We start from the raw sequence: 13,528 nt of genomic DNA, 5'->3' as shown, positions 1-13,528 counted from the left end.
AGCATCATCGCTAAACCCTGCCATCCTCATGCCTACCCCAGATAAGGGACACCCGCATCATTGTTGCCTTAAGGTAGAGCCCATGAACCTTCCACTGGTAAAAGAAACTGAAATACCTGGTGCCCCTTGCCTATACGTGGATGGTTCTTCCTTCTATGTGGAGTACAAGCGACACACAGGATGGGCCATTTGTACTTAAGATGGACAGCTGGTGGCGCATGGCAGTTTACCTGGAGCATCGGCACAAGTGGCAGAACTACAGGCGTTAGTTGCAGCATGTGAAGCTGCGGAAGGTCATGCAGTAAACATATATACTGATTCTAGATATGTGTTTGGGGTTGTACATGATTATATTAACTTGTGGGTAAATCGGAGGTTCCTGACAAGTACAGGATCCCCAATACAAAATGGGGGGATAGTGGAGAAACTTCATGCAGCCATGCAGAAACCTACCGTGCATGATTATGTGAGAAGGTGTGTAACGTGTGCTCAATGTAATTCTGCTACCACAGTAAAAGTAAGAATGCGACATCAGCAAAGACCAACACAGCCCTTCACACAGTTACAAATAGATTTCATTGGGTCCCTGCCAAGGTTCAGAGGGAAAGAATATGTTCTGGTGACTCACTGGTGATCATGGATCACTTTACTAAGTGGGTAGAAGCTTTCCCAGTGGCCAAGGCCATTGCATCCAATGTAGCTAAAATATTGATGACCGAAATAATTCTCCAATGGGGACTTCCATGCTTCATTGATAGTGACCAAGGTACTCATTTTACAGGGCACGGGATCAAACAGAAATTCCACTGTCCCTACCATCCCCAAAGTTCAGGATTAGTAGAAAGAGCTAACTGAACCATTAAAAATAAACCAACCAAACAGATGTTTTCTATTCTAGGGAAAGACTGGGTCACCAACCTACAGGTGGTTCTCATGTCTATGAGAGCCAGTCCTACTAATCCACATTCCTTATCTCCTTTTGAAATGCTGACAGGGCGGGCGATGAGAACACCAGGAAATCTGTGCATTGGAGGGGGGGAATTGTATGTCATGGGTGACCAGCTTGTTGAATATTGCAAATTGTTATCTCAGTGTGTCTCACAGGACCCCCGAACTGAACCAGACCCAAAGGCCGGTGAAGAGGACATGTGTGATGGTGAAAGCCTATAGAAAAGGAACCTTTGAACCAGCCTGGACTGGGCCTCACACGGTTCTCTTGGTAACTCCTTTAGCAGCCCGGGTCACTGGAATTCCAGTTTGGGTGCACCTGTCACATGTAAAAGTATACAAGGGTGAGACTCAACATGGGGCACAATAATCCCTGTTTACTCTATGGACTCCTGGAAAGCCATTCTTAATATTGTTAAGTGTTTTCATTTGATATTCCCAGTTTAAAATTGATGTAGGATTTTTTGTTGTCTACTAATTGTTTTGAGTGGTTTCTAAGACTTGAGAGTTTTTTAAAGGTCTCATCTTAATAATGCTGCAGTGGCTTTCAGTGTTTTATTGATGTAATCACCTGGGGAGGAGCCACTGGATCAGTTGTAAATGCCATTACTCAAGCTATCAAATCTAATAACAGAGACTGGGATGAAAATTTGTTAGTAGCAAGGATGACAGTTTATTGTGGTAAGAGTAGGGCTCATGTCTAATCAAGTTAGATATTACCTTAACTCAGCAACACAGTTGGTCAGGTCCTCACTGTTGTACTCCGCCATCTATTAAAAACTACTAAAATGTATAAGAAAGCATTGGTCTCGGCGTGTGGAAAATTGTGTTATCATCCTGGCATGGTGTTCAACATGAAAGTTGGAGCTCTGATAGGAGACTTGCTCATGTCACAGGTGCCCTGTTGGGTAAGAGCTGCAGTTCTCAAAGACTAAATGTCTTCACCTTGGATGGTGGCAGGGGAGTGGTCCCTATCGATAACAGGGGCATGTTGGGATGGTCATTCCATCCTTGGAGGGGTGTTAATTCCTGTGGGTTGGGCTCCTGAATTGGAGGCTCAGCCCGTTCACCCACTCCCATTCTCATGTCACAGACACCTGTGTAGAATAAGGGCCGGAGATAACTATATAGCTTTCCCATGGGACCAATGTTCCATCCTGGAAGGATGGGTTTTGTGTATGAAAAACCTGAAGTCAGGACAAGCCTTATCTCAAATGTTGGGACCTGACTTAATGGTGCACGTAATGTTTAATTTAATGGATGATATAACAGTGAGGAAGCACTCCACTATCTGATGTGGATTTGGGTAATTAACTTTGGCAGGCAAGACTTGCTTAAACATCTCATTCTTCCTATTGTGTTAAGCCTATTAGAAGATATTATGAAAGAAGTGGTAGGGCAATTACAGTGATTCAGTGAATAAAAGGGTTTGCTATTGTGGAAACAGAGATTCCATGGGGATGGATTTGGGTTGTGTTCTCGCAATGGGTATGGGCACTTATTATTTTTATTGTAGATATCATTTTGTATTATTTAATTTTATCAAAATTGCAGTTAATTAAGTGGTAATAAGGTTAATTATTGCTCCTAATAAATACAAGGAAGTGGTGTTAGTGGGGTCTAAGAATTATTCTTAGCCCCAAAACCAAATGGGGGAGCTGAAGGCTATGCTTGTGTTCATTTTGGATAAAATGTGATTTACAAGGTAGTTGTGCATAAAGAAGCAAGCTGTGGCTCACTACCCTAGAAACAGGGGGAAGGGGGTGAGCTCAACATGTGGAGTGGAGAAGTATAAGCATGTGATGAACAAATCCATATATGAAAAGGTTAAATAGGGGCTCCTTGCTGGAGGGGCTCTGCCTGATTTTTGTACCAGGGGCTCTCCCTTTGTGCACATTGAATAAAGCCTTGTTGAATTGAATTGAATTGAATCGAATCACATCAAATTGAATCGCATCGAATCGAAGTCCCTTGATTCTGCCCAGCACCTGACTCATTGGGAACCACAAAATCCCAACAATATATACACATACACATACACATACATACACACACAAGCACACACATCTTAGTCTGTAAAGTTTTAAAAACTTACAAACCTATGTGTGACTAGGACTGTATTTATATCTAGTATAAATACCTCTTAGTTAAGGTGAGCAGCGTTGATATGACAATGACAGGGAAACTAAAGCACGATAGTGCTTCAGAAATAATGGTGGGAAATAGGTTAGAAGATTTTGTTATAAAGCTAGGATGTGGCCCTTGGGCCTGGTGCTTATCAGCAACTTTGCAGGTAATGGGAACAATGGGTTCAACCTAAGAAAAAAGGAATTTTCTCAGGAGAACCTAGTAGAAAGGAGAAAAAGCAAACTGTTTTACAGGGGTTACAGCTTGTGGCTTGTACCCTGAATAAAGAAATAAATAAACTAATGACAGAAAAATAAAACCTAAGGAAGGAGAGAGAGTTAGACAACATGAGAATCTGTTATGGGATAGCAAAAGAAGAAATAAGCAAACTTCTGAAAGAGCTGTCTCATAAGGTAGCTGAATGCAAAGCTTTGGCATCAGAGTGTAAAAGAACCAAGGAGGAATCTGATGGACAACTAAAGCAATTGGAAAATATTTTAGAAGACATGAAAGCAAAATATGAAGAAACTTCTGCAGACGTAGGCAAGCTAAGGAACCAAATTGAACAAAATTAGTTGTTAATTATGGAATTTAAGAGAAATAAGGGGAGGCAGGTGGAGGAAAACAAAAGATTGCAGAAGGAACTCGGTATGTTACAGATGGACTGAGAGAAGAGTGTGAGAAATGTCTTGGAGGTACAAGGGCAGATAAAAAAAATAGCAGCAAAGTTAGTCCTCTCTGTACCTGTTGAGAAATATGAAAATATGAAGAATGTATTATCAACTGAAGTGAATGAGAACACAAAGAAGTAAGTAGAGGTGGAAAGAGAATATGAAAAAGTGCAGTCAGAGTTTTGGCTCTTAAAGAGGGAATTTGAGAGTCAGAAAGCTAAATTTGCTCAGCACATGAGGCCAGAGGAACATGAACAAATGAGGGGCAGATCTGAGTAAAGATCTGAAGAACTGGAAAAAGCAATTTCTGAATCATTATTGAAGAATCAGACATTGCAGAAGGAAGTGGAAAGGGTTCACATGGACAACAAGCTGTTTAAGCAGCAAATACACACTCTAACAACTCAGATTAAAAACCAGTATGTGTCTTTAAAACTGAATGAAGAGATGAAAAAAAACAAAACAAGTGAACTGACTATTGGGGATCTGAAAAACAAAACAAAACTTGTGGCAGTAACGCAAAAGTACAATGAAAACAAAGCAGAAGCTGAGAAGTTGCTGATGAAAAGACCAGTTGAAGTGAGAATGTAAGTCACTTCCAGGCTATGTACCTGTCTCCAGATAAGCACGAAAAAGAAGTGGCAGCCTTGAAATCCAACACTGTGGCACTTAAAAGGCAGCTTGCTGAGATTCTTCAAAAATATGATGCTGAACAAGCAAAAGTCTCCAAACTAGTGTCTGAAAACACAACTCTGAGGGGCACTATGAATGATCAGTACGTACCTGCTATAACACATGAGGAGATTAAAACAGTCTTGAACAGCACATTAGAAAAGGCTAATAGAGAGTTGTCAGATCTGAAGAAAGAAACTGAAGATATAAAGTTAAAATTTATGAGAGTAAATGAAGGGAATTGAACTTTGGAAAAGAGGCTGAGACTCCTGCAGAACCACATACAAACACAATATGTAAGTCTAAAAGCTCATGAGAGTAAGGTGTCTACCTTAAATAAAGGCATGCAAGAGTTACAGGGCAGTAACACTGAGACATTGGCTAAATATGAGAGATGCTAAGGGGAAATCTTACAGTTACATGCAGAGGTTGAAGCCCAGAAGAAGGAACTTGGTACAGTTCAAGAATGTATTGAGTCCAAATATGTCCCAGTTGGCTGCTTTAAAGAGAAAGAGAAAAACTTTGAAGCCACGGTGAAAGAACTAAAAAATACCACCAGTTGGTAGAACAGACACAGAGATGCAGAGAATGTGAGGAGAAGAGACAGAAATACAAACAAGATAATAAAAAGTTAAAGAATGGGGTTTTGTCTATCCAAAATGACTTGCAAGAAAATTACATTCTTGCTGAGAAATCACATGAAATGGAAAAAATATTCAGCAGCAAAATGGAAGAACTGAATGACCAATTGAGAGAATTACTGCAAAAATAAACAGAGATAAAACATGAAAAAGACAAACTATAGGAAGAAAATGCTAAACAGATTTCTGAGGCCCTTGCTGTGCAAACTCACATGCAGGGTCACTATGTTCCAGCTTTCACATATTGACTCTTGTTATAATTTTGTCTTGTTATAATGAAAGTACTGCTCTTATTTAATATTTTCATTAATGACCTTGGCACAAAAAGTAGGATGTGAGCTAATGAAATCTGCTGATGACACAAAGTTGGGAGGCACCGTCAGTACAGAAGAGGATCAGACCATTGAAGAAATGGGTGACGTTGAGAACTGAAGTAATAGAAATGGGATGAAATTTAATTGTACAAACTGCAAGATCATGCACTTAGGGACTAACAACAACAATTTTGGCTATAAGCTGCAGGCTGATCAATTGGAAACATCAGTGGAGGAGAAAGACCTGTATGTGTATTAGTCAATCACAGGATGACTATGAACCACCATTGTAATGCAGCCATGAAAAAGGCAAATGCCGTCCTAGTAGAGATAGAGACATTCTGGTGCCATTGTACAAGGCACGGGTAAACCCTCATCTGGAAACCGTGTACAATTCTGGTCACCCATGTTCAAGAAAGAAGAATTCAAAGTAGAACAGGTACAGAAAAAAGCTAGTGGGATGATGAAGGGATTGGAGGACTGATCTTACTAGAGAAAAGCTTGGCTTGTTTAGCCTAGAAAAATGAAAGCTTGAGAGGGGATTCAATTGCTCTCTATAAATACATCAGGGGAAAACACCAGGGCGGCAGAAGAGCTATTTCAGCTAAAGGACAATGTTGGCACAAGAATCAATGGGCAGCAACTGGTAATAAATAAATTTAGTCTGGAAATTAGAGGAAGGTTTCTAACCATCAGAGGACCTGGAACAGTCTCCCAATGGGATGAATGGGGCCAACCAGAGTAACTAGTTTTCAGATGAAGCTTGATAAGTTTATGAATGGGATGATACAAGGGGGTTACCTGTGATATCAGGGACTGGACTCAATAACCTGGGAGTTCCCTTCCTGTCCTATGTTCTTAACAGCCTTCTACTATCAGAAATCTCCTCCCCACATAGGTACATATAGGCCATGATCAAGTCATTTCTTAGGATGCTTTTGTTAAGATAAATAGATTGAACTTCTTCCTTTCTTTTAACATCCTGTTGAAATTTTGACAAATGACCACAGTATTACAGTAATAGCTACACTAACAGTCTCATAAACAGTGGTAATAACACATCAATACTTAATATTCCACATATAATACAGCTAAGGATCTCATTTGCTTTCTTAGTCACTGCATCACACTTCAAACTCCTGTTCATTTCATTTTCACATGACCTGTAAATGTTTCGCTGAGACAGTGATTTCCAAAATTAAGTCCCCCATTCTGTAAATATGATCTACATTCTTGGTTCCCATATGTATGACCTTGCATTTAGACATTTTAAAATGTATATTGTTCAAGTGAGTCCAGTTTACTCTGTAATCTAAACCTGCCATCATTATTTATCACTCCATCAATTTTGTGTCACTTACAAACTTTAGCAGCAATTATTTTTTTCCTCAATCATTGCTAAAGATATTGAAAAGTATTGGACTGAGAACAGATCCCTTTGAGAAGCCACTTGAAACACCTCCGTTGGATGATAATTTCCAATATTTAGGATAATCAATTAACAAGTTTTAATCCATTTAAAATGTTCTGAATTGGTTTTGCTTAGTGCTATTTTTTAATCAGACTTCTGGGATTAAGTCAAATCCTTGCATTTAAGTATATTATTTCAACCAAACTTGTAACCTCTTAAAAAATCCAGTTTGTTTGACAAGACCTATTTTTCCATAAAACCATGATGGATGGCACTAACTACGTTACCATCATTTAATTCTTCATGTATTGCATCCCATATCTGACTTTCCATATCTTTACCTGGGGCTGATGTCAGACTACCCAGCCTATAGCACTCTGGGCCATCCCATTTACCCTTTTTAAATATTGGAAGAGCATTAGATTTTCTCCAATGTTCTGGGACTTCCTCAATATTCCAAGATTTGCAGAATATTAACATAAATAGCTCACAGATCCTCAGCCAATTCTTTTAAAACTCTTGGTGCACATTATCTAGTCCTGCAAGATTTGAAAATGTTTAGCTGTAGCAGTTCTTGTCTAATATCCTTCCAAATTACTGTTGTTATAGAACATATATAATTTCCCCTGTAAGATGAGAATACATCAGCCAGCTTCTTTCCAAGTACACAAACATAATAGTTATTGAACACTTCTCCTTTTTCTGCATCATAATTAACAATTTTACCGTTAGTATCTAGTAATGATCCTATACCATTGTTAGAATACCTTCTGTTAAAAACAACGTTTAAAAAAATCCTTCTTGTTGTACTTAATTCGACCAGCTATACATATTTGATTGAAAACTTCAATTTATCAGTTGTTTGCATTTCATGACTGCTACCTTATATCATTGCTATCACATTCCGCTTTTCCATTTTCACTTTCTTTCTTAACCAGGATATCTGTTTTTAAAAACTGATCCAGCCTTCTTTTTTGTGATTTTGGAATTGTGGATTTTTCGACGTCTATTAAAGTTTCCTTAAACATCTCCCAATTGTCATTCACACTGGTTTGCTACAACGTTTTCTCCTAATCAATGTTGCTTATAATTGTTTTTTCTTTCTTTAATTTTCCTCCCTATTTTCCACTGGAAAAATATCAAAGTGAAAAAAATGGCTAAAGTGAGAGAAAATCCATTTTTGCATGATTTGTAACTGTTTTGTAACTGTCAGAAGGTGAAAATCAATCAGAAAGTGGTGTGAAATCCACAATTTCCAAGCAAAAATGTGAGGGGAATTTTTATTTTGAGTTTAAAAAAAATCAGAAAATTAAAAAGTTTTCATCTTATGATTCCCCACCCCCATCTAAAAAGTTTATTAGAAATTTTTCAACCACCTCTAATTTTCATTCTATTTTATTAAGGGTCTTAGGGCAGGTCCACACTGGGTCGGGGGATCGATCTAGGAAACGCAACTTCAGCTACGAGAATAGCGTAGCTGAAGTCGACATTTCCTAGATCGAACTAAATTTACTTACTTCGGGTCCACGCGGCGCAGGCAGGCTCCCCCGTCGACAGCGCTTCCTCCTCTCGGCGAGCAGGAGTTCCGCAGTTGATGGGGGAGCGCTTCTGGGATCGATCTATCGCGTCCAGATGAGACGCGATAAATTGATCCCAGAAGATCGATCTCTACCCGCCGAATCAGGCGGGTAGTGTGGACCAGCCCTTAGAAAATTAATATTATGTCTGACTTCATTAACTGAAGAAAGAAGGGTATGGACACTTTACACAGAGGAGTTTTCTACAAAATATTAGTTGTTCACTGTCTTGGTTCTTGTGAAATCATCAATACGTTAGTTTTCTAGAAACCACATAATCTTCTAGCAATGACAGGACTGAAACTTTAAATATAAACTAACAAGCAGAAGAATACAACTCAAACAGTTTCAGACCTACTTTCTACATGATAAAGAAGGTAAAAATGGCACATCTCCATGTTTTCCTCTTGCAGATCACCATTAATAGGATGTTCTGTCCCTCTGATACAATAATTACAGCTGTGGCAAGGGCAGAACAAAAGAACTTTCTCTGCCTTTTAGGGCTCTTTCACTCTCCTATGGGCCCTCCTGTTGGGCCCTCCTGTTCCCCAAGAGGGCAACCCTCTCCTCCTCATCACACAGCTATGGGGTGAGTCGTGAACTCTGTGGTGCTGCATGGCAGAGAATGCCTAGTCATCACTAAAGAGAAGGGCTCCCTGGTGGGCAATCACACTTCTGCCTTTGCTAGAGGAGGTGCCACTTCTCTAGTGCTGGTATTTGCTATCTGCACCCCATTCCAGTGCCTTCCATTGCCTCCCATCTGGTAGAGGACAGCCTTTTTCCCCCCAGCAGGCCCAATGCTACTGTGTTACTGCATTGTATGGCAGCGCCAGGCTGAATTAGTTCCACTGTCAGAACCTCTGTAGACTTCCACAACAAAGAGATGGCAGATAACAATACCTAGCTCTTATGTAGCACTTTTCATCAGTAGATCTCAATGCGCTTAACAAAGAGGTCTGTATCAGAAAAGGAAACACTTGCACCTTCCACCTCCATGAAACAGCGTCACTCAATGCAGTAATGTCTTCTTTCCTTTGAGTGCCAGACTTTCTTTTCCATAGAAGATCTAGTCTTCATTTATCAATCTCCCCCTCAGGGGCAATATTCCTCTTTCAGCTGCTTTGTCTCTCCCCTGTCTCCAGAGATCCATCTTTCTCTCATGTCATTTCTCCCACTACTTGAATCTTAAAACACCTGTGATAGTGCCGCTGTTTGTGTTCCGGAGCACAATCTTCTGATTTTCTGAGGCAGAATGGGAAATGGGAACCCAGACTGCTGTGAAACAGAAACATTTATTTTTCCAAGCATTTCAGTGGATGTTTTCATATATTTGTTTTGCCAAGCTCTAATCAGGCATTTGCATCATCTTCTTCCCCACCATTAAACTCAAGTCTAAGCAGCAGAGCATCTCTCATTTACACCATGTGAGACACCATGCTCTGAACCCTCTTCTTCTGCCTACTTGCCCTGCACTAATAAATGTATGGTAATCTCTTATCAAAATATAGCGTTTACCTGGACAGACACCACAGAAGCACAGAGCTTTCTACATAGCAGTAGAAAACCTCGTTCATAGGTCATTATCATTAAGGGTGCCTTTACACCTAGGGCAATGTGCAGTACGCAGATGCTGAACACCCATCCAGCATGGCTATAAATAGCAGTGTAGACAGCAAGACACATCTTAGGCAGGTAGAGCACAGTACAGTACATATCTGAACCCCTAGAGAATATATGTTCACAGTGCCTACACCGCTATTTTTAGCAGTGTAGTGCTTCCCCCCTGCCTGAGTCTTTCACTGCTGTCATGAACTTCTGTATCACATAAGGCCTGGCTACAGAGCTTGCTCATACACACGAGATGTGTTCAGCATTAGATTGTTTAATGCTCTCTCAGGTATGGTTGAGAGTCATTTAAATAAGGCATTTGAAACACAAGGCCACCTAGTTGCAGAATTGTATCATACACTTTAGCATTTCATTTCACCTCCCCCTTTCAGTTCTACATTCCTATAATTTACAGTATCACACTATCTTTGAAACTCAGTACAGATCAGTCTGTTAAGCCTCTCTGAAACATACTGGTTTTATAATTATATGATCCCAACATGTAACAACTTGGCCATCTGGCTGTCATTAGTTGCAAAGACTGGCTGTTTGCAGTCCTTGAGTCTTCTTCTGAATCTGCAATCTGTATAGTTTGTTCTGTTGATTTGTTCTTTCTGAGGAACAAACTGTAGATATTGATGGTTTCTGCTGTACTCTCCATGGTTGGTCTGGGTGCTGAATTATTTTTCTTTATGTCAGCTGGAATTGTACATTCTTTTTCTCCATCCAATTTGACACAAACACAGTCACCAGGTTCTAGAACTGGCAGTTCTCCAACTGTGTGACATCTCTTGTAAAAATGTCCATAAGCTATTTCAGCCTTTTTATCCAATTTGGCTACTTTCTTCATGTCTGGCCACTTTGGGGAGAGATTTTTTTGCAAAGTTGGAACAGTTATTCTGAGTTGACTTCCCATGAGGAGTTGTGCTGGACAATATCCACTAGCTGCTATTGGTGTTTATCTGTAACTGAGAACAAAGAATAAATCTTCCTGCTGTACAATTTTCTTGGCTGGCTGTACAGCTCTCTCAGCCTCTCCATTTGCTTGAGGTAATGTAGGATGCTAGGAATATGATCAAAATTGTATTTCATTCAGAATAACTCAAATTCTGCTGAAGTGAACTGTGGTCCATTGTCCTTCACTAGTTGTTCTGAAATACCAAAGTGAGCAAAAGTGCACTTCAGGTTCTAGATATTGCTGCAACATGGTCTGTCTTTCAAGTACATTATTTCTATATACCTGGAAAAATTGTCCACAATAACCATAAAACAATGTCCTCTGAATTCACATAAATCTGCAGCTAGTCTTTTCCAGTGTCTTCCTAGTAGGGTCTTTGTACATTGTATGGTTCAGCATTGTCTCTTAAGTTGATTATTATTGTTTCTCCTTTCAAAATCCAATAGCACGAAATCCTCTGTTGAATTCTTCCACCTTTCACACTAAGCCCTTCATGGCAGTCACCCTATGGCTGAGAACGTTGTTGGTCTTTGATCTCTTGAGGACATGCAGTCTGAATGCATAGCTTCTGTGTTTGTCAATTGTTTCTGTGGTGAACTGGCCCATGGAATTCAGAATATCTTCAGGGCTAGTCAGAGCTGTGTCAAGTGACTTCAGCTCTAGGAGGGGATGAAGGTGATTGAAAGTCCCTTCTGAGATGAGTGTGACATCAGTTCCTGAAACAATTTTTAAAGTCCGTACTCTTGCTACCAATATTCACTTTCACTGTCCAGGCAGACTCTCTGTGTTTTCACGTGTGACAGATCCCAGAAATAATGGTTCTTGATTGTTGGTAATATGAGTAAACTGCCTGACTGCTTTTGTGTGGCAAACAGCTGCAAAATGTTTATATTTCATATATTAATTACATTGTCTAACTCCGGCTACACATGCATCTTCTCTTAGAATATGACTTTTCCACACCTTGTGCATATAGGCTGGAATTTTTGTCTCAGCCTGGGCATTCTCTCTTCTTGCCTCAAGGGTTTATGATAATGACTTTGAACAGTCATGATGAGCCTCTTTACTGCATCTAAACTAGTTTATTCTTTTTCAAGTTTGATTGTTGCTCTTGGTTTTGCTTTCTCCCCAGTTCAGACTGCTTTGCTATTTCAATAGCTGTGGCTAGGATTAAATCTCTCTTCTACTGTAGCTGCTGTGAAAGGTTTTTTTGTTTTTTTATTTCTTAACCCAATAACTAGCCTGTTTCTGATATTTTCATGTTTTCAAATAATAGGAAAGGTCTGGGGTTTTTGCACAGCACACAAGCTACCGCTAAGAAAGAGCTCTGATCGATTTGCTTCCCTGCATCCACAGCTGATTGGTCCATTCCCCTGCAAGCCACAGCTGATATATCCCGGCCACACACGCTCCAGGTCCCAGCCCTGCAGAGGGGTCCTGCAGGGAGGCGTTGATTGACAGCTATCACTGTGTCCTGGGCTTGTGCCAGCCACCCTGCTACCATGACAGGGAGTAACACTGCACCCCACCTCCAGTGAGTACCCCTGCTAAAGGTACCCCCTCCAACACCGCCAAATATACACCCTCAGCTCCCTCTCCCCCCCAGTTCCACTCCATCTGGCAGTATTCTTTTTTTGGGAACCTGAAATATGCTAACCCTATTTACAAAACATTCAACATTTCCCCTGGCTCTTGAATTCTGTGGTGGAAACATACTCTTTCATAAACCACATGTCTCTGATGTATAAAGTATCCATCTGTCACAGATCCACAGGACTATGACCTCAGCTTTTAAACAGTTTCTGGGAGGAACCCCTTCAGTGTGCCAGAGCTTCTTGGGGTCCCACTCTTCCTTCAGGACAAGTCATGTGGCTTCACCTGCCTCCTTAGACTGGAGCTCTGGACTGTCACCACTCCTGTTTCACACTCTGAGCTCCATTCAGTGAGTCCCACTGAGACAAGCAACAGAGGGTCCTGTGGCACCTTTAAGACTAACAGAAGTATTGGAGCATAAGCTTTCGTGGGTGAATGCCCACTTCATCAGACGCAAGCTTATTCTCCAATACTTCTGTTAGTCTTAAAGGTGCCACAGGACCCTCTGTTGCTTTTTACAGATTCAGACTAACACGGCTACCCCTCTGACCACTGAGACAGACACTTGGGGGAGTTTTGTGTAATCTAAGGGAGCAACGCACCTCCATAAGCATCTGCAGTGGCACTCAGCCAATGCTGTCAAACAGTAGGGCTTATTAGTTGCCTGGAATGAAGTATAGGAAGTCCTTGGTTAGTATGGAGAAATGAAGGTTAAAGCATAGTCCATTCTGCAAAGCCAGAGCCCAGCTAAGCTGTAGTGAACCACCATTGTTCAAGCTCCGTCTCTTCCTCAGTCTGACCTCTTTGATCAGAATCCCAGGTGTGACCCTGACTACTTCCAGCAGCCAACACTTTTACCCCAGTTTCACACTTCTCTAGTCCTTTGTTCCTGCTGAGAGCTGGGCAATCTATGGTCATTGATTGCTAGGTTTCAATGTCCCAGTGATTGGATTTGCTATTGTCTTTTCAGAGGCTCCACTGATAGTGGGCCCAAGCCCCAGACAGCTG

At 40.7% G+C, this 13,528-nt stretch overlaps 1 pseudogene; it reads left to right on the top strand.

The window, feature by feature from the left end:
* Positions 1-3,422: 3,422 nt before the first annotated feature.
* LOC112121355 lies at positions 3,423-5,307 on the top strand (annotated as a pseudogene).
* Positions 5,308-13,528: the final 8,221 nt, after the last annotated feature.

The sequence above is a fragment of the Terrapene carolina genome, unplaced genomic scaffold, assembly GCF_002925995.2.
Source record: "Terrapene carolina triunguis isolate 2854851 unplaced genomic scaffold, T_m_triunguis-2.0 Scaffold15506, whole genome shotgun sequence".
Taxonomy (NCBI): Eukaryota; Metazoa; Chordata; order Testudines; family Emydidae; genus Terrapene; species Terrapene triunguis.
Note: the sequence above shows the minus strand (reverse complement) of the source record. Positions and strands in the feature narration are given on the sequence as shown.